Genomic DNA, 19,828 nt, shown 5'->3' on the forward strand with positions numbered 1-19,828 from the left:
CTCAAGTCGAACTCGTGATCCTCTCTTTGAGAGTTGAGGCGGTCTCTCAAGTCTCCGGAGGCCGTCCCTATCACCCTTGTTAAGGGCGCGTCATTCAGGCGATGCCTTTGGCGGAGGCCGAGACCATCGACGTCGTCACCTTCACAAGAGTTTTGGACGCGGACGGTGAGCTTGGAGCGTCCCTTTCGGGATCTCGAGACCGAGCATCCTCGGGTATTGCGCGAGTTTTGACGCCTTGACGTGATCGCCCGAGGGTGTTCCCTCGAGGGCGCGTGCGCGTGCTCATCAGAAAGTTGACGTCTCAGCGCGGCCGCCCGAGGGTGTCCCCTTGGAAGTGTGCGCGTGCGTCCCCTTTCGTGAACAAGGTGGTCGAGGTCGGTCTCGAGGTTGACGTTGTCGACGTTGTTGGAGTCGAGGAGGTCGGCGATGAGTGCGCCGGTGACGCCGGGGCGGTCTAGGAGCTCGGCGAGCCTTCGAGCCGTGTCCTCTCGGACTGCGGCCTCGGGGTCATTCGCCGGGTCTCGGGGCTGGCTCTCGTTATCACGAGGTTGCCCTTCGAGACGGTGCGCGGAGCTTTTGAGGTCGCGCCTCGAGCTAGTCGCTCGGGCGCCCACGGAGGTGGCGGGGCTACGACTCATCTCTCGAGAGTCGTAGAAGTGAGAAGTAGACTGGTAGAGGGGATGTGTTGCCAAGGTCGAGAGATCCCCTCCTTCTAGCGCCAAAATGTTGTCGCTGATTTTTGGACAACGATTTAGGAGCCCAGAGTGGTTAGACCCAAGGCCGGACCAAGTGGTCTCACTCCGGCTCGAGCGTGTCGGACTTGGTGTCCCAAGTCGTCCCTTAGCTGTGGGTGAAGCTCACCTTGTCTCGATACCTGAAAAGCAAGAAAGAGATTGTGAACTACAAAGGGGAAACAGGGGGGGTGCCCCTGTTTACCTCTCCGACGCTCAACATTAGTGGGATTGAGGTGGAGTATAGAGGTTTTAGGGGTGTTTAGAGGCCAAAGATGAGCGAAACGAGCGAAGTACGAGTTCGGCAGCGTTTCGGGACTCAAAAATGGATTACCTGGAGTAGGGGAGCGGCCCCTCTATTTATAGGCAGCCAAGGGGTGGTTTGAAGACCCCTTGGCCGAGTGAACTTGCTTGGTTCGGCCATTGAGTGGCTGGGTCCGCCAATGGCCGAGTGAACATGGTGGTGAGGTTCACTCGGCCATTGGCCGAGTGAAAAGCTTGGGCCGGCTGAGGTTCACTCGGCCATTGGCCGAGTGAACTGCTGGAAGGTTCACTCGGCCAATGGCCGAGTGAACTGCAGGGGCAGCTGGAAGGTTCACTCGGCCAATGGCCGAGTGAACTGCCTTGGCGGCTGGAGGGTTCACTCTGCCATTGGCCGAGTGAACTGCTGGAAGGTTCACTCGGCCAATGGCCGAGTGAACTGCCTTGGTGGCTGGAGGGTTCACTCGGCCAATGGCCGAGTGAACTGCCCAATGGCCGAGTGAGCCATTGACTTGGCCATTGGTTTGGGCCGGCCCCTGGTTGGGTCGAGGTTTCGCCGCCTGAGACCTCGCACCAGCCACGTGGGTTAAAGAGATGCCTTTGTCCTCGTCGGCCCTAGACGGGCCGACAACAGTAAGGATTCGATTTACTCAATTTTGAATCCGGATCTAGGGTTGGATTTGGGGGTTTTTAATTTTGAGCGAATTGGATGGTTTTGTTATGTTTTGGAATGGATTTTGGTGATGATTCTTCTGGTTATGGATTTGTTCTTGGTTTTTGACGAGTTTGGTTTTGGATTGGGTCTTGGCCGTGTGATTTTGGTGCTGGCCGTGTGTTGAGTTGATATGGAATTGAGTTTGATTTTGTGACATGATTCTGAAATTGTTTGATGGATTTGTTTCTGAAATTTTACTCTGGCCGTGTGTTTTGGATTGGTTATGTTTGGAATTTCTGTTGATATGGCCGTGATATTGAAATCAAGAATCTGAGAAGTTTAAGTTTGAAATTTGTTTTGGACCTTTGGTTGGAGATTGTTGTTGGCCGTTTGTGTGTAAGGTTGTTTTGATGTTTTTTTAGACTCGTTTATATGGTCGTTAAGCGTTGCCTTGTTATGAGTATTGTTGAGAGTCTCGGCTCGGTTAACAAGGCTCGGGGCAGCAGCTCGGGACGGCGAGGAGGTTGTCCGAAGATTGGCGGAGGTGCTGCCAGGGGTTCATCGGCTCGGTTAGGACAAGCTGTTGGGCCAGGGGCGGCAGTGACGTTGTGACGGCTCTCAGGGGCTGTTTACTAGTCTCTGCCCAGTGTTAGCGAGTAGAAATTTCCCGAGTTCCGACTCGAGTCTAAGACGTAATTAAGTAGTTTATTTTTCGAGTTATTTACGAAGCTTTGATTAATTTGCACGAGTGCTCCGAGTTAGTGCGTTATTAGATTTTATTTGTAGTGTTGTTATGTTTTGTTGATTAGTTTCAAGTTGGTTTCGATATGGATTGTTAGAAATTATATTATTAATATTATTATTCTCGTTGATTATTCAAGTAATTATTTAATATCTTGATTAAGTATGTATTAAAAACCGAGTTCGACTATAAGCTCGACTCTTTTAAATAAATAAATAAAAATAATATCAACGAGAAACGTTCTATTTACATACGGAAATAAAAATAAAAGAAATGTTCCACTACGAACCGAGGGTTCGATTATTTTGTAGATATTTTATTAAATCGAATCCAAAATTATTTACAACATGGTTGAACATTTAAAATAAACGACTTGGTTTATTTTAAATGAAAAGGTTCTTATGTTATTTATTTACGTTCTCAAATGTTTATAACTTGTCAATAAAAAGAGACAAGTCAAAAATATTTTCTAAAATACATTTGAGAAATGTTGTTTTGAGTTATTTTTGTATAACTTACGTATGCTATAGATTTTAGTAAGAGTTTCTTATATGTTCTTTCCTCTTAGTTTCGACCCTCGGGAACCTCTTGTCGCAGTTTTTCGAACAACGATTTAGGAGTCGCAAACAGTCAGACCCAAGGCCGGACCAAGTGGTCTCGTCTCGACTCGAGCGTGTCGGACTTGGTATCCCAAGTCGTCATTAGCTATCTGTGGTATCTGTCTCGTCCAGGCACCTGAAAAGCAAGCAGAAAGGTGTGAACTACAAAGGGGAAACAGAGGGGTTGCCTCTGTTTACCTCTCCGACGCTCAACATTAGTAGGATTGAGGTGGTTTGTAGAGGGTTTAGTGTTTAGGGGTCGAGACTTGAGAGAAACGAGCGAGGTACGAGTTCGACAGCGTTTCAGTACTCAAATTCGGATTACCTGGACTAGGGGAGAGACCCCTCTATTTATAGGCGACCAAGGAGCGTCAAGAACAACCCCTTGGCCGAGGGCTGCCTCTGACCCGGCCATGGACGGCTCTGACTCGGCCATGGCCGGCTCTGACTCGGCCGTGGAGGCCATGGCCGGCTCTGACTCGGCCATGGCCGGCTCTGACTCGGCCGTGGGGGCCATGGCCGGCTCTGACCCGGCCATGGATGGCCCTGACTCGGCCATGGCCGGCTCTGACCCGGCCGTGGAGGCCATGGCCGGCTCTGACTCGGCCATGGCCGGCTCTGACTCGGCCGTGGCCGGCTCTGACTCGGCCGTAGGGCCATGGCCAGCTCTGACTCGGCCATGGCCGGCTCTGACTCGGCCATGGAGGCTACGGGCGGCTCTGAATCGGCCATGGCCGGCTCTGAGGTGGCCGTGCGCCGGGAAAGACTCGGGGAAGCCGCCATATGTTGTCGTTGCCGTACCGGGCCGGAATGGACCGGTAACATTAGACCCCCGAGTTTATTACCGAGTGTAACTCGTGTGATAAACTCGAAGCCTCTGCCGTTATTGGCCCACCGAAGTATCCCATCGCCAAGAGGTATGTTCCGACGCGCTTTAATATTATTATTTTATTTTTTGTCGGTCACCCTCGTCTTGTTATTCGCGCTCATGGACCCCATTGACCGCCTATCGGGGTGTGGGACCATTGGAGACGATTTGTTTCACTTGCTTGGGGATCAACACGTGGACTTGGAAACTTTTTGGACTCAATTCTCATCACTCCCAAGCATTACTAACGTGCCTCACTCATCGGGCACGAGCAGCGTCGTTACGATGGCCGGGGAAGATCTTGCCTTGGTTGAAGCGTGGTTGATCGCTGATGGAGAGGGCGCTCGTGCCGGAGACGGCCAGCGCCGGGAGGTGGACGCCGGAGACAGCGCGCGCGACGGAGGAGGTGGCTGGGCTCATAGCAACACAGGCGGCACAGGAGATGTCGAGGAAGACCCACCCAGGCCGAAGGACAGCGCCCTGGCGCCCACTGGTGGCCTGGATGGCGCGCGCGTACCGGAGGCAGTCGCACCTGGAGTGGCCGGCGCTGGAAGAGGCGCGCCGGAGGAGGACGGCCGCGGGGATGGCGCCTCGGCCTCGGGGGGCACGACCTCGGTCGACCCCGACCCCGAGGGAACCCTCACCTGGCCGGGCGAGGCCGACAGGACGCCCACCTGTCGCGTTGGCGGGGAAAGTCACCCGGGAGGAGCGATCGGCCCCGGGAAAGCCGCACACGGCGAAACCAGCGCTGGGGGGGGCGCGCCGGCCGGCGTCGGTGTCTTCTGGGTTGGTCCCGACGCGGGGAAGGTCACCGGGTGGCCTGGAGACCGCTCCCAGGGGGAGAGCCCCTCGAGCCCAGCCGCACCGGTGAAGATGAGCACCGCTGAGGAGTCGCCGGCGCCGGGGGACGTCACCCATGGAGGAGCCGACGTCGGGCAGGGGGCGGCCCAGCCTGGCGGCGCCGGGCAGCAGGTGGCGGCTTGCCTGGCCCCTGGGGAAACCCTAGGCCCGAATGGGCCGGGCTTGTGTGTCGAGGACCCAGCCGGCCGGGAATTAGGCCGGGGGGTTTGATTAGGCGCGCGGGAAGAGGGCCCGGCCGGGCAGGGGCTGGACTGGGCCAACAGGCCGCGCGCGCGCGAGGGAAGCCCAACCAGCCGGGAGTCGGGCCGGACCGCCGGGCCGGGCGCACATGGGGCGAGCGTTGGGGCGCCCGGGCAGAGCCCACGGGCCGAAGGTCTGGCTAGCCGGGAGCCAGGCCGGACCGGTGGGCCAGATGCGTGCGCTGGAAGCATCGAGTCGCTCGCGTCGGGCCCACGCATGGAGGAGTCGCCCAGCCAAGAGACGGGCTGGGTCCTCGGGCTGCACGCGCACGCCGGAGGGAGCACGGCCGGCCGGGAGCCGAGCCGGCCCGACGTAGGCGGACCGACCGGACGGCGATCGGGCGCGTTCTCGGGCGACCACGCAGGGGCCGAGGGGAACCAGCCAGCTTGTGAGGGCGGCCATGACGGGGCCCCGCCCTCTCCAAGCGTGGCTCCTGACGCCGACCGCTCGAGCGATTCGCCCAACCATCACGACGTACCTGCCGCGCCACTTTCCTCAACCGTGCGGGAGGAAACGCGGGCCTCGGCCTTCCCGATTGGAGAGTCGGCCATACGAGGCGAGCTCGATTGCTCGGGCGTCGATGTCCCGAGCTCACTCTCGATTATCAGCTTCATGAGTCTGAGAAGGCGTTACAGCATCCTAGAGTCCGTGTCGATCCTGAGACCACTACCCGACGATCTTCCAACTCGCCCGCGAAAGGGGTACGCCGCGGTCCACGAGGCGAGTCTCCGTGGAGGACTAAGACTGCCTTTCCAGCCGGTTATCCAAGAGTTATTGGTCCGATTAGGGGTACATGCCTCGCAGATGTCCCCATCCTTCTATCAGGTGGTTGCGGCGTGCCACATGATGTTTTATCGGGCGAAGAAAAGGGCCGTCACTGCCGACGATATTCAGGACCTCATATGATGGTGCGAGGGGTGCCCGGGAAGCCGGGCTTCTACCTGGCGTCGCATCGCAAGAGCCTCGCCATTCTTACCAAGGTGAACTCGAAGCACAGATACCCTTGGGTGTGGGTGTCTGAATCGGCTTTCGGGGTCGCGCCTCTCATCTTCGGTCCTGTGGCCGACTTCCCACCCGTGGGTGACATGTATCGCATTCTCGTGTTTTTCTTGTTGGGTTGATTGTGCAACATTGTCCTGTTTTGATTGAAGCTTTTTGATTCGCTACGCGTCTTATTTTCTCGATTTGTTGTGCTTAGTGTAATCGATTTGCGCGATTTGAACAATGCGTGTCTCACGAACCCGGTTTACTATGTCTAGCGTAACCGGTTTGCACGGCTTACTGCCGCATTTGGCGGCGAAGTTTCCCGCGGGCGCTGGCTAGACCAGTTTCATCCGGTGGTTGCAATTCTCGGCCATCCCTTCGTGACTCGCTGCCTATCGGCGTGTGTGAGCCGGGTGGCCGTCGCGCTCATCCTCCGGCGAGTACGCTTACCTATCGGCGTGCGTATCGGGACGAGCTTGCAGTTCCCAGTGAGCGTGGCACTTGTTGGTACGCGTGTCACGTTTTGGGTTTTGACTGCCGAGATCGACGATCCGGTGCGCGGACGCGATCCGTCGACGCCTTACTGCCTATCGGTGTGCAAGGCGCAACGTTGTGCAAGAGTGTCGCAGCGAAAGACGTGCGAGGTTGGAGGTCCGGTGCGTGGATCCAACTTGTCGACGCTTCGCTATCTCTCAGCGCAGGGTCGGAGGTCCGGTGCGCGGATCCGATTTGTGGACGTTTCGCTACCTCTCGGTGCGTGAAAGGTGGAGCGTGAAAAATGGAGTAAATGAGCTTGTTACCCTCATTCTATCCTCCTTAGCCCCCCGAGTTTCTTGGGTGCTCGTAGAGGAGACTAGAAATTATAACACAATGCTTTGAAGCGAAATGTAATTCATTATAATGTTGAAATGGTTAAAAAATTACATCCCAGGCCGTTGGCCGAACTTGAAATTTAAAATTGTCTTTGCTAAAAATCGAAAACAACATGAAAACAACAAAACGTAGAGTGAGCGAGAGGGCATCTATTGGTAGTATTGCCGAAGGTGCTCCGCGTTCCACGGGTGCGTGAACACGAGTCCCTCCAGGTTCTCGAGCTCGTACGTGCCGTTGTGGATGGCTCGGCGCACGCGGTATGGGCCTTCCCAGGTGGGGCCTAGAACTCCCGCACCTTGTACCTTGGTGTTTTGGAACACCCTTCAAAGAACGAGGCTCCCGTCAGCGAACTTCCGCAGCTTGACCTTGGAATTGTAGTACTTCTCGACCTTCCTCTTTTGTGCAGCAAGCCGGGTGAGTGCGTCCATCCTCCTCTCATCTATGAGGTCTAACTCGAGCCTGACCGCGTCGTTGTTGGTGGCTTCTTCGTACTCCTCGATGCGCAGGGTAGGTAGCTTGGTCTCGACGGGTACCACGGCCTCGACGCCGAACACGAGAGCGAAAGGGGTTTCGCCGGTCGCATTTCGGGCGGTGGTATGGTACGCCCATAAGACCATGGGGAGCTCGTCGGCCCAAGCCCCCTTTCTTTCCTCCAGCTTCTTCTTCAAGTTCTCTTTGATTGTCTTGTTAACCGCCTCGACTTGACCGTTGGCTTGAGGATGGCGGGGAGAGGAGAAAGTCTTGCTAATGCCCAGTTGTTCGCACATTTCTCGGAGGCGCGCATTGTCGAATTGCTTCCCGTTGTCGGTTACAATTGACGCGGGGATCCCGAAGCGGCAGACGATGCTTTTCCAAATGAAGCTTGTCGTGTTCGCCTCGGTGATCTTCGCTAGCGGCTCAGCCTCTACCCACTTTGTGAAGTAATCGATGGCCACGATCGCGTGCTTGTATTGCCTCGGGGCCGTAGGTAGCTCACCAATGAGGTCGATTCCCCACTTCGCGAAAGGTCGCGGCACAATGATTGGACACAACGGGGCCGGTGCTTGACGCGGGATGTGGGCGAACCTTTGGCACTTATCACATTTTTTTGCCCACTCGTGGGAGTCCTTTTTCAAGGTCGGCCAAAAATATCCAAGTCTTAGCAGCTTTAATGCCAAAGATTGTCCCGCGGCGTGGTTGCCACACACCCTCTCGTGCACCTCGTGGAGCGCCTTCCTTGCCTCGACTTCGGTCAGGCAGCGGAGAAGGGGCATAGAGTAGCCTCTCTTGAACAAGTTGTCCTCCCTCATTGTGTACTTCGGCGCCAAGCTTCTCAGCTTTCTGGCCTCTTCTTTGTCTTCGGGAACGACTCCTCGCTTAAGGAATTCCACGAGCGGAGTCATCCATGAGGGAGGCGGAGTCTCGTCAACTACCCCTACGTCGCCTCTCGAGACGTAGGGTCGGGTCAACACTTCGATCGGGACGCTGCCTTCGCCCTCCTCGTCTATCCCAGACGCGAGGCGAGCCAGGGCGTCAGCATCAATGTTCGCCTCTCGAGGAACTTGGACGATCTCGAACCACGACAGGGCCTCTAGATTCTTTTGGGCTTTGGACAAGTATGCGACCATGTTTGGCTCTTTTGCGGCGTAGTCGCCCTTAACCTGGTTCACAATCAACTGCGAGTCGCAGTGGATGCGCAGGTTTTGGGCGCCTAGCTTGTTCGCTAGTTCCAAGCCAACGATCAGAGCCTCGTACTCTGCCTCGTTGTTGGAAGCCTTGAACTCGAACCGCAGGGCGTATCTCAGTTTTTCCCTATCGGGATTTGTGAGCACAACGCCGGCGCCAGCCCCCCGGGCGTTTGACGCGCCATCCACGTGCAAGTCCCAGACCGGCCCTATCGGGTCGTTGGTTCTCTTCTTCGACGACTCTCTGTGGTCGTCCTCCTTGTCTCCTTTGTCTCCCTCGTCAGTTGAGGGCGTGCTTGTGAACTCGGCTACGAAGTCGGCGAGGGCTTGACCCTTGATGGCGGTCCTTGGTTGGAACTCGACCCCGTACTCGCCCAGCTCTTGGGACCATATCGCCATTCGAGAGGAGGTCCCTTTTTGAAGGGCCTTCTCGATGGGATGTCCCGTGCGGACCACAATGGGGTGCCCTTGGAAGTAGGGCCGCAGCTTTGTCGCGCCCATGACGAGGGCGAGGGACAGTCTCTCGATCTCTGGGTATCGGGTTTCGGCGTCGAGGAGTGCCTTGCTAACGTAGTAGACCGGCCATTGTACCTTGTCTTCTTCGCGTATGAGGACCGCGCTCACGGCCCTATCGAAAACCGCGAGGTAGAGGTACAAGGTTTCGCCATTCTTCGGCTTCGCGAGGAACGGGGGGGAGGTGAAGTAGGCTTTCATATCGCGGAATGCTTCCTCGCACTCCTCCGTCCATACGAACCCGTCGGTCTTGTTTAGTGCCTTGAACAACGGTTGGCACCTATCAGTGGCCTTGGAAACGAATCGCGTCAAGGCGGCGATCCTTCCCGTCAAGCTTTGAACTTCTTTGACTTTTTGTGGCGACCTCATCTCTAAGATCGCCTTAATCTTCTCAGGATTGGCCTCGATCCCGCGGCGGCTCACCATGTAGCCCAGAAACTTTCCAGACTCGACCCCGAAAGCGCACTTGTTGGGGTTGAGCTTCATCTTGTAGCGCCGCAGGATCGTGAACATCTCCCTAAGGTCTCGAACGTGGTCGTGGGCTTTGAGGCTTTTGACAAGCATGTCGTCCACGTAGACCTCCATGGTTTTGCCAATTTGACTGGCGAACATGCGGTTCACCAACCTTTGATACGTCGCCCCCGCGTTTTTGAGGCCAAAGGGCATGACCTTGTAACAATAAAGTCCGCGGTTCGTAACAAAGGTGGTCTTGATCTGATCTGGTTCGTGCATGCGGATCTGATTGTAGCCTGAGTAGGCATTCATGAAGCTTAGCAACTCGTGGCCCGCCGTGGCGTCCACGAGCTGCTCGATCCTCGGGAGAGGGAAGCTGTCTTTCGGGCAGGCTTTGTTAAGATCTTTATAATCAATGCAGATCCACCACTTCCCGTTTGGCTTCTTGACCATCACCACATTGGACACCCACTTGGGGTGCTCCACCTCCCTGATGAAGTCGGCGGCGAGAAGTTTGTCAACTTCTTCACCAATGGCCTGGTACCTCTCACCGCTGAACGCCCGTCGCGGTTGAACGCGCTCAGTTACTCTCTTGTCATCGTTAAGACGATGAACCATTATTTCGAGGTCAATTCCCGGCATGTCGGCGTGTGTCCACGCGAAGACATCTTTGTGCTCTCGGAGGAAAGCGGCGAGCTCGGTTCGGACTTCAGATGAGAGTTGGGCGCCTACCTTGACTACTTGGTCAGGCTTGGCGTCGTCCAACGCGACGGGAACGAGGTCGTCCGGTGTCTCCACCTTTCGACGCTCAACATCGTCCCTTTGGTCTAGCTCTCCGAAGGTGCCTCCCTCCTCTATCTTGCACGGGAATTTGTCCCCGAGTTGGAAGACGGTGCTCACCATCTTTCCTTTCCCTTTTCCGTCCACGCCCTGGATGTAGCACATCCTCGCCATGGATTGGTCTCCCAACATCACGGCGATTACCTTCTCTGTTGGGAACTTCATCATCAGGTGGTACGTGGACGTTATGGCCTTCAACCGATTGAGAGTTGGGCGGCCGACGATGATGTTGTAAGCCGAGGGCTGATCCACCAGTAGGAACGACACGATGTGGGTAACCTCGAGCCCCCCCGGCGTACCGAAGGTAACCGGGAGGTCGATAGTTCCCTCCGTCATGACCCTCTCCCCGGAGAAGCCGAAGAGCGGGGTGGAGATTGGGGTCGGTCTCATCCCGGATAGCTTCATCCTGTCCAACGCCGACTTGAAGATTATGTCGGAGGAGCTCCCATTGTCGATTAGGATTCTCCGGACGAGGTTGTTGGCGACGGGGGCAGAGACGACTATCGCGTCGTTGTGTGGGTGGAGCACTCGTGCCGCTTCTTGGCCGGTGAAGAACATGGATTCGAACGGGGCCGGAGTAGGGGCCTCGTACGTGTGGTTGATGTACTGCGCTATTTTCCCTTGGGAAACTTCGCGCACGTACTTCTTCCTTTGCGTGGCCGAGTCTCCGAACTCCGGGCCGCCCAAGATTGCGCCCACGACGTGAAGTTGCGAGCTCTCCGGTTCTTCGTTTGTCGCACGGTCCGTGACGGTCACCGTCGCCGGACCTTTCTTTTCTTGCCGCGGGCGGCCTCCGTGTGCCGCGGCCGTCCCGATAGTTCTAAGGACGTATTCTTTCAGTTTCCCATCTTGAATCAGGGCCTCAATCTGACGCTTGAGTTGATAGCATTCGGATGTCAGATGCCCATGATCCTGATGGTAGTCACAGTACTTACTTTGATCCCTCTTGGCGGGATCCTTCGTGAGAGGGGTTGGATTCCCCAGCTTGTCACGGTGCAGAGCCAGGATTTGCTCCGGCGAAGTGTTCAGAGGAGTGAATGTCAAGAACTTTCGGAAGCTATCGACATGTGGCGGCCTTGGCCCAGGGAGGGAACAGCCGTTAGGGGCCTGGCTTCCCTTATTCCTCCTCTTTTGAGGGACGAGGCGATCTCTGTCTTGATCGTCGCGGCGGCGACTCCCCTGTCCTCCTAACTTTCGGCCATCTCGGCCGTCGAGATAGTCCTCGATTCCCATGTATGTGCGGGCTCTTGTCATTAGCTCCGCCATGTCCCGCGGGACCTGGCCAACAATAGACTTGAGGAAGTCGCTCGTGCGGACTCCCTCAGTGATCGCCGTGATGGCGTCCCTGTCGTCGAACCCTTCGACCTTGTGAGACTCCTCGGTGAAGCGAGCGAGGTATTGTTCCAACGTCTCGTCTCTTCCTTGTCGGATAGAGAGGAGGTGGGTCTTTGGTTTCTTTTGCGCCACGAGGGTGGCGAATCGGGCAAGGAACGCCTCTCGTAAGGCCCGGAAAGACGAGATGCTCCCCGGCCTCAAACTTCGGAACCACTCAAACCCCGACCCTGTGAGGGTCAGGCTGAAGGCTTGGCAGAGGGTGGCGTCTGTTTGCCCGTACGTCCATCGTAGGGGGGAATGGACGGTAACTTGAAGTTTCCCACGCATGGTTACGCGAGAACTTGCGCGGCGAAGGGAGAGTATGATTCCTCGATCCCTCCGTACGGCCTTTGCCTCCCTGACTCCCTCATCTCGATGATTTGATTTTGGAGGCTCTGAATCATCGTGACCATGTCAAGCCCATTAGCAGGGCCGACCGTCGGGGCCACGGGAGTCACCGGTTGGCGCTCGTTGGACGCTTGGTCCACGATATTGGCCTGAGGCCGGCCGAGAGTCGCGGCGGGGAGCGCGTCCCTCCGAGAGTTGAGACTTTGGCGGAGATCCTCCCCTCGGGAGTTTCTCTGCGCCGTCAGGCGCTCTCTAAGGTCCACGCTTGGAGCGGGGCGAGGCGATGTTGCCCTTGGTCGAACCGTCCGGCGAGCGCTTCGGCTATCGGTCCCATCATCTACCAGAGTCGCTCTCTCCTCGGCGAGGGGCCGTGTCCGGCCGCCTCTTGAAACCGAGGGGGCGAGTCCCCGGGAATGTGACCGCGCCTGCTGCCGCGCCAGGTGCGACGGCCCGGCCAAAGCATCGTTAGACCTCTTGGGCCGCGAAGGGGCAAGGCTGGGCGTTGCCTCATTGGTCCTCGACTCCCCCACATATTCGGGATCGGAGTCGTCTTGGGCGGACCTATCTTCAATGTCATAGCCGAGGAGATTGACTATGAGCGTACCGTCGACGCCGGGACGGTCAAGGAGCTCCGCAAGCCGCCGGGCCGTGTCCTCTCGGAGATCGGCCTCGGGGTCATTCATCGGGTCTTGGGGCTGGCTCTCGCTATCGTGAGGTTGCCCTTCAAGACGATGTGCGAGGTGTCGAAGGCCGTACCTCGAGCTCGTCGCTCAGGTACCCGCGGAGGTGGTGGGAATGTGACTCATCTCTCGAGAGTCGTGAAAACAAAGGGAGAAAACCGGTAGAGGGAATGTGTCGTCAAGGTCGAGATATCCCCTCCTTCTAGCGCCAAAATGTTGTCGCAGTTTTTCGGACAACGATTTAGGAGTCGCAGACGGTCAGACCCAAGGCCGGAACAAGTGGTCTCGTCTCGACTCGAGCGTGCCGGACTTGGTATCCCAAGTCGTCCCTTAGCTGTCTGTGGTATCTGTCTCGTCCAGGCACCTGAAAAGCAAGCAGAAAAGGTGTGAACTACAAAGGGGAAACAGAGGGGTTGCCTCTGTTTACCTCTCCGACGCTCAACATTAGTAGGATTGAGGTGGTTTGTAGAGGGTTTAGTGTTTAGGGGTCGAGACTTGAGAGAAACGAGCGAGGTACGAGTTCGACAGCGTTTCAGTACTCAAATTCGGATTACCTGGACTAGGGGAGAGACCCCTCTATTTATAGGCGACCAAGGAGCGTCAAGAACAACCCCTTGGCCGAGGGCTGCCTCTGACCCGGCCATGGACGGCTCTGACTCGGCCATGGCCAGCTCTGACTCGGCCGTGGAGGCCATGGCCGGCTCTGACTCGGCCATGGCCGGCTCTGACTCGGCCGTGGGGGCCATGGCCGGCTCTGACCCGGCCATGGATGGCCCTGACTCGGCCATGGCCGGCTCTGACTCGGCCATGGCCGGCTCTGACTCGGCCGTGGCCGGCTCTGACTCGGCTGTGCGCGTCTTATTTTCTCGACCTGCCAAAGAAGGCATAATCGATTAGCACGTCTTTGTTGTATTGTGCGCGTCTTGTTTTCTCGATTTGCCACCGAAGGCATAATCGATTTGCACGTCTTTTTTGTATTGTGCGCGTCTTGTTTTCTCGACTTGCCAATGAAGGCATAATCGATTTGCACGTCTTTTTTGTATTGTGCGCGTCTTGTTTTCTCGACTTGCCAATGAAGGCATAATCGATTTGCACGTCTTTGTTGTGTTGTGCGCGTCTTGTTTTCTCGATTTGCCAACGAAGGCATAATCGATTTGCGCGTCTTTTTTGTATTGTGCGCGTCTTGTTTTCTCGATTTGCCAACGAAGGCATAATCGATTTGCGCGTCTTTTTTGTATTGTGCGCGTCTTGTTTTCTCGATTTGCCACCGAAGGCATAATCGATTTGCACGTCTTTTTTGTATTGTGCGCGTCTTGTTTTCTCGATTTGCCAACGAAGGCATAATCGATTTGCGCGTCTTTTTTATATTGTGCGCGTCTTGTTTTCTCGATTTGCCACCGAAGGCATGATCGATTTGCGCGTCTTTGTTTGGACGCAGACCTTGAACCCATTTGTAACTCGTTGCCTGTCGGCCGACGAGCTGGGCGGCGAGCGCGATGCCACATTTGTGTGGCGAGGTTTCCCGTGGACGCTGGCTAGACCAGATACGCCCTGCGGACGTAGACCTTGAACCCATTTGTAACTCATTGCCTTTCGGCCGACGAGCTGGGCTGCGAGCGCGATGCCACATTTGTGTGGCGAGGTTTCCCGTGGACGCTGGCTAGACCAGATACGCCCTGCGGACGCAGACCTTGAACCCATTTGTAACTCGTTGCCTTTCGGCCGACGAGCTGGGCGGCGAGCGCGATGCCACATTTGTGTGGCGAGGTTTCCCGTGGACGCTGGCTAGACCAGATACGCCCTGCGGATGCAAGCCTTGAACCCATTTGTAACTCGTTGCCTTTCGGCCCACGAGCTGGGCGGCGAGCGCGGACTCAAGACTCAACTCGAGGGCTCATGTAGAACCTGCACGAGGAATAGTTAGTTGACTTGTGGACTTGGGACTCAACTCGAGGACTCATGTAAAGCCTGCAAGAGGAGTGGTTAGTTGGCTTCGTGGACTCGGGACTCAACTCGAGGGCTTTCGTAGAGCCTGTACGAGGAGTTTCGTGAAGAGTCGTCGCGAGGAGTGTCGGCCGACTCGCGGACTCGGAGCTTGACTCGAGGAGTGAATTTATCTCGAGGAGACATCATAGAGCCTGCACGAGGACTATCAATCGACTCGTGGACTCGAACTCGACTCAAGGACTCACGTAGAGCCTGCACGAGGAGTTTTGTAAAGAGTCGTCGCGAGGAGTATCGGTCGACTTGCGGACTCAGAGCTCGACTCGAGGAATGAATTTATCTCGAGGAGACATCGTAGAGCCTGCACGAGGAGTATCAATCGACTCGTGGACTCGAACTCGACTCGAGGACTCACGTAGAGCCCGCACGAGGAGTTTCGTGAAGAATCGGCACGAGGACTATCGGTCGACTCGTGGGCACGTAGCTCGACTCGAGGAATGACTTCATCTCGAGGAGACATGTGAAGAGTCGGCACGAGGAGCATCAGTCGACTCGTGGACTCGAACTCGACTCGAGGATCACGTAGAGCCTGCACGAGGAGTATCGTGGAGAGATGGCACGAGGAGCATTAGTCGACTCGCGGACTCGGGGCTCGATTCGAGGAATGAACGCATCTCGAGGAGACATGTGGAGAGTCGGCACGAGGAGTATCAGTCGACTCGTGGACTCGAACTCGGCTCGAGGACTCACGTAGAGCCTGCGCGAGGAGTTACGTGAAGAGTCGGCACGAGGGGCATTAGTCGACTCGTGGACTCGGGGCTCGACTCGAGGAATGAACGCATCTCGAGGAGAAATGTGGAGGGTCGGCACAAGGAGTATCAGTCGACTCGTGGACTCGAACTCGGCTCGAGGACTCACGTAGAGCCTGCACGAGGAGTTACGTGAAGAGTTGGCACGAGGAGCATTAGTCGACTCGTGGACTCGGGGCTCGACTCGAGGAATGAACGTATCTCGAGGAGACATGCAAAGAGTCTTTCTTTGAGAAGTCTGGCCTAACCATCGGCCCCTTGGAACTTTATTATTATTATTTTTTTGAGTTGTTTTTGGTTGAGCATTGATCCCTGTTAGCCCCCCGAGTTTCTTGCGTTTGTGAGACGAAGGCCAAGAAACTCTCGTATTAGAGGTATACAATAGTGTGCGTTACACTTTTTCATGAGTGAAATAACTCTTTATTGCAATAAGGGGGTCGTTACAGTTTGTCGTGGCACTTGGCCTTTTTTGAAAACGGGAAATTACATTTTTGAAATAAAAGCAATCACGAGGTCGATCTCGGTCGTGAGTTTCAGGGTCGAAGTAACGATACTCATGGCCTGCTAGCAGACGCGACGAATTCCTTGAAATCCCCACCTCGAATTAGGGAATCAATTCGCTTCTGAAGCTGCTTGCACTCGATCGTCGCGTGCCCGTGATCTTTGTGGTATTCGCAGAACCTACTTCGATCTTGCTTCGCGGGGTCCTTTGTGAGTGGAGCGGGGGTCCCCAGCTCATCGCGGCGTAAGCGCAGGATCTGGTCGGGCGTTGTGTTGATCGGGACGAAGGATCGCTTCGGGGCCGGAGAAGGATGGTCGTTAGGGACTTGACCCTTCCGGCGCCTTTTCCTTCGTGACTCGGGACCAACGGCCGGCATCACAAGCGTGGCTGCGCGCTTTTGGTTGGGTGCTTGATCAGTGTTGGGTGGTTGCTGCCCCAAGACGATCGCGGTCTCACGCTGAGCGTCGAGTTTTTCTCTCAAGTCGAACTCGTGATTCTCTCTTTGAGAGTTGAGGCGGTCTCTCAAGTCTCCGGAGGCCGTCCCTATCACCCTTGTTAAGGGCGCGTCATTCAGGCGACGCCCTTGATGGAGGCCGCGACCATCGACGTTGTCACCTTCACAAGGGTTTCGGACGCGGATGGAGAGCTTGGAGCGTCCCTTTCGGGACCTCGAGACCGAGCGTTCTCGGGTATTGCGTGAGCTTTGGAGCTTTGACGTGGTCGCCCGAGGGTGTCCCCTCGAGGGCGCGTGCGCGTGCTCCTCAGAAAGTTGACGTTTCGACGCGGCCGCCCGAGGGTGTCCCCTTGGAGGCGTGTGCGTGTGTCCACTTTCGTGAATAGCGTGGTCGAGGTTGGTCTCGTGGTTGATGTCATCGACATTGTTGGAGTCGAGGAGGTCGGCGATGAGCGCACCGGTGACGCCGGGGCGGTCTACGAGCTCGGCGAGCCTTCGAGCCGTGTCCTCTCGGACTGCGGCCTCGGGGTCATTCGCCAGGTCTCGGGGCTGGCTCTCGTTATCACGAGGTTGCCCTTCGAGACGGTGCGCGGAGCTTTGGAGGTCGCGCCTCGAGCTAGTCGCTCGGGCGCCCACGGAGGTGGCGGGGCTACGACTCATCTCTCGAGAGTCGTAGAAGTGAGAAGAAGACTGGTAGAGGGGATGTGTCGCCAAGGTCGAGAGATCCCCTCCTTCTAGCGCCAAAATGTTGTCGCTGTTTTTCGGACAACTATTTAGGAGCCAAAGACGGTTAGACCCAAGGCCGGACCAAGTGGTCTCGTCTTGACTCGAGCGTGTCGGACCCGGTGTCCCGAGTCGTCCCTTAGCTGTGGATGTCCCTTGAGTTCGTCAGAGTACCTGAAAAGGAGTAGAGAACGCGTGAACTACAAAGGGGAAACAGGGGGGGTGCCCCGGTTTACCGCTCCGACGCTCAACATTAGTGTGATTGAGGTGGAGTATAGAGGTTTTAGGGGTGTTTAGAGGCCAAAGCTTGAGAGAAACGAGCGAGGTACGAGTTCGGCAGCGTTTCAGTGCTCAAGAATGGATTACCTGGACCAAAGGGGGTGCCTTGGTATTTATAGGCGGCCAAGGGGTGGTTGGGAGCCCCCTTGGCCGAGTGAACTTGCTTGGTTCGGCCATTGAGTGGCTGGGTCGGCCAATGGCCGAGTGCACATGGTGGTGAGGTTCACTCGGCCATTGGCCGAGTGAAAAGCTTGGGCCGGCTGAGGTTCACTCGGCCATTGGCCGAGTGAACTGCTGGAAGGTTCACTCGGCCAATGGCCGAGTGAACTGCAGGGGCGGCTGGAAGGTTCACTCGGCCATTGGCCGAGTGAACTACTGGAAGGTTCACTCGGCCAATGGCCGAGTGAACTGCAGGGGCAGCTGGATGGTTCACTCGGCCATTGGCCGAGTGAACTGCTGGAAGGTTCACTCGGCCAATGGCCGAGTGAACTGCCTTGGCGGCTGGAGGGTTCACTCGGCCATTGGCCGAGTGAACTGCTGGAAGGTTCACTCGGCCAATGGCCGAGTGAACTGCCTTGGTGGCTGAAGGGTTCACTCGGCCATTGGCCGAGTGAACTGTCCAATGGCCGAGTGAGCCATTTGACCCAGCCAATGGCCGAGTGAGCCATTGACTCGGCCCATGGCTGGGCTTTGACTTGGCCATTGGTTTGGGCTGGCTCCTGGTTGAGTCAGGGTTTCGCCGCCCAAGACCTCGTACTAGCCATGTGGGTCGAAGAGATGCCCTTGTTCCCGTTGGCCCTAGACGGGCCAACAACACTAAACACTTGGACTCAAAAGTTCACAAACCTTTTCCAAGTTTAGCTTAATGCCAACTGACTCCACTAAAGAGTTGACACTGAAAATCTCTCGGTTCAAATGAATTTATATTCTACTCAAGAATTCGACCTAATTATGATGAGCGGATCCACTGAATATTATCTATGTTTACCCTTCATGAATGTCATCAGCTAGTCGGGATTTACTAAATTACCATTTTACCCTTCTAGCTGTTATTTCCTCAACTCCTTTGTCGCTTGTGAATAAGTTAGAAACAATGTATTGACGAGGAGCTAACAAGTCACATTGTTTCATCCAAAAGAGTCAGGACTCAATTTGGACACTGGCCAGTTCATTTATTCACACTCCAAGGAACAAAGCATGAGGTGACATACATTGCATTTCAGCAATCTTGTACATGAATTCCATATCTATGAGAACTTCACAAAGTTACTCATGCCATTCTCACAACTTAGTACTTCACCAATAGGCCCTGTTCGGAATCACATAGTGAGTCCGAACTCTGACTTTCTCAAATGAGAATACTAAGCTGTGAAATGGCATGTCTAATTTCAGGATTAAGGTAAGCATGATGCAATTCATACATAGTGACTTCGAGACATAAGAGGTTAAATGGTTTGTTCTTATCTTGTCTCTAGAAGTGCACTGGTCAATTCAGTACCTTCGGAAGATACCTAGAAGAACTATAGAGTCTCCAACTCTCAATGCCTCATAACCAGACATCATAGATTCTTCTAACAATCATACTGAGGTCAATAGTCCTTTGACCCTTAGATTGCGAATATATCGTTTTAAGCAAACTACGAAGAGTTTGTTCATGCAAATCTACATTTGTCTCTTCGTAAGTTGTTAAGTTTGTTTATGGACTAAAAGACTAAGGTTTTATCATAAAGCTTCAAACAAAGAAAGAATGAATGAACGTTTCAACTTTATTATTAAATGAATAGGCAATTACAAGCAAGAGTCTTCATGAGACTTTATTACATCAAATGTACAAAATAAAGATTACAACTCTTCTTGTGGGCACCATTGACAACAAACTCCCAGTTGACTCAAAGAAGATGTGTGTAGTCTTTCATGCCTAATCCCTCACGATGTTGGTCGAAGACCTTGTTCGCTAGGGCCTTGGTGAATGGATCTGCGAGGTTGTCCACCGTTGAGATCTTCTTCACTTCCACGTCTCCGCGCTGCACGATCTCTCGAATCAAATGGTATTTCCTCTCAATATGCTTAGAGCGCTTATGGGTTCTAGGTTCCTTTGAGTTAGCGACAGCCCCACTATTATCACAATAAAGTGGCATGGGCTCGTCGACGTTTGGAACAACTTCCAAATACTTAAGGAATTTTCTAAGCCATACAGCCTCTTTGGATGCTTCACAAGCAGCCACATATTCTGCTTCCATTGTGGAGTCAGCAATGCAAGATTGCTTAATACTCCTCCACACAACAGCTCCACCATTAAGGATGAACACAGATCCCGAAGTGGATTTCCTGGAATCCTTATCCGCTTGAAAATCGGAGTCATAGTCAGGTCAGTACCTGAGTATGTAAGCATCAAGTTCCTAGTTCTTCGAAGATACTTAAGAACATGCTT

This window comes from Urtica dioica, chromosome 7, assembly GCF_054948205.1.
Source record: "Urtica dioica subsp. dioica isolate 48M chromosome 7, U.dioica_male_clone48M_v1_H2, whole genome shotgun sequence".
NCBI classification, from domain to species: Eukaryota; Viridiplantae; Streptophyta; class Magnoliopsida; order Rosales; family Urticaceae; genus Urtica; species Urtica dioica.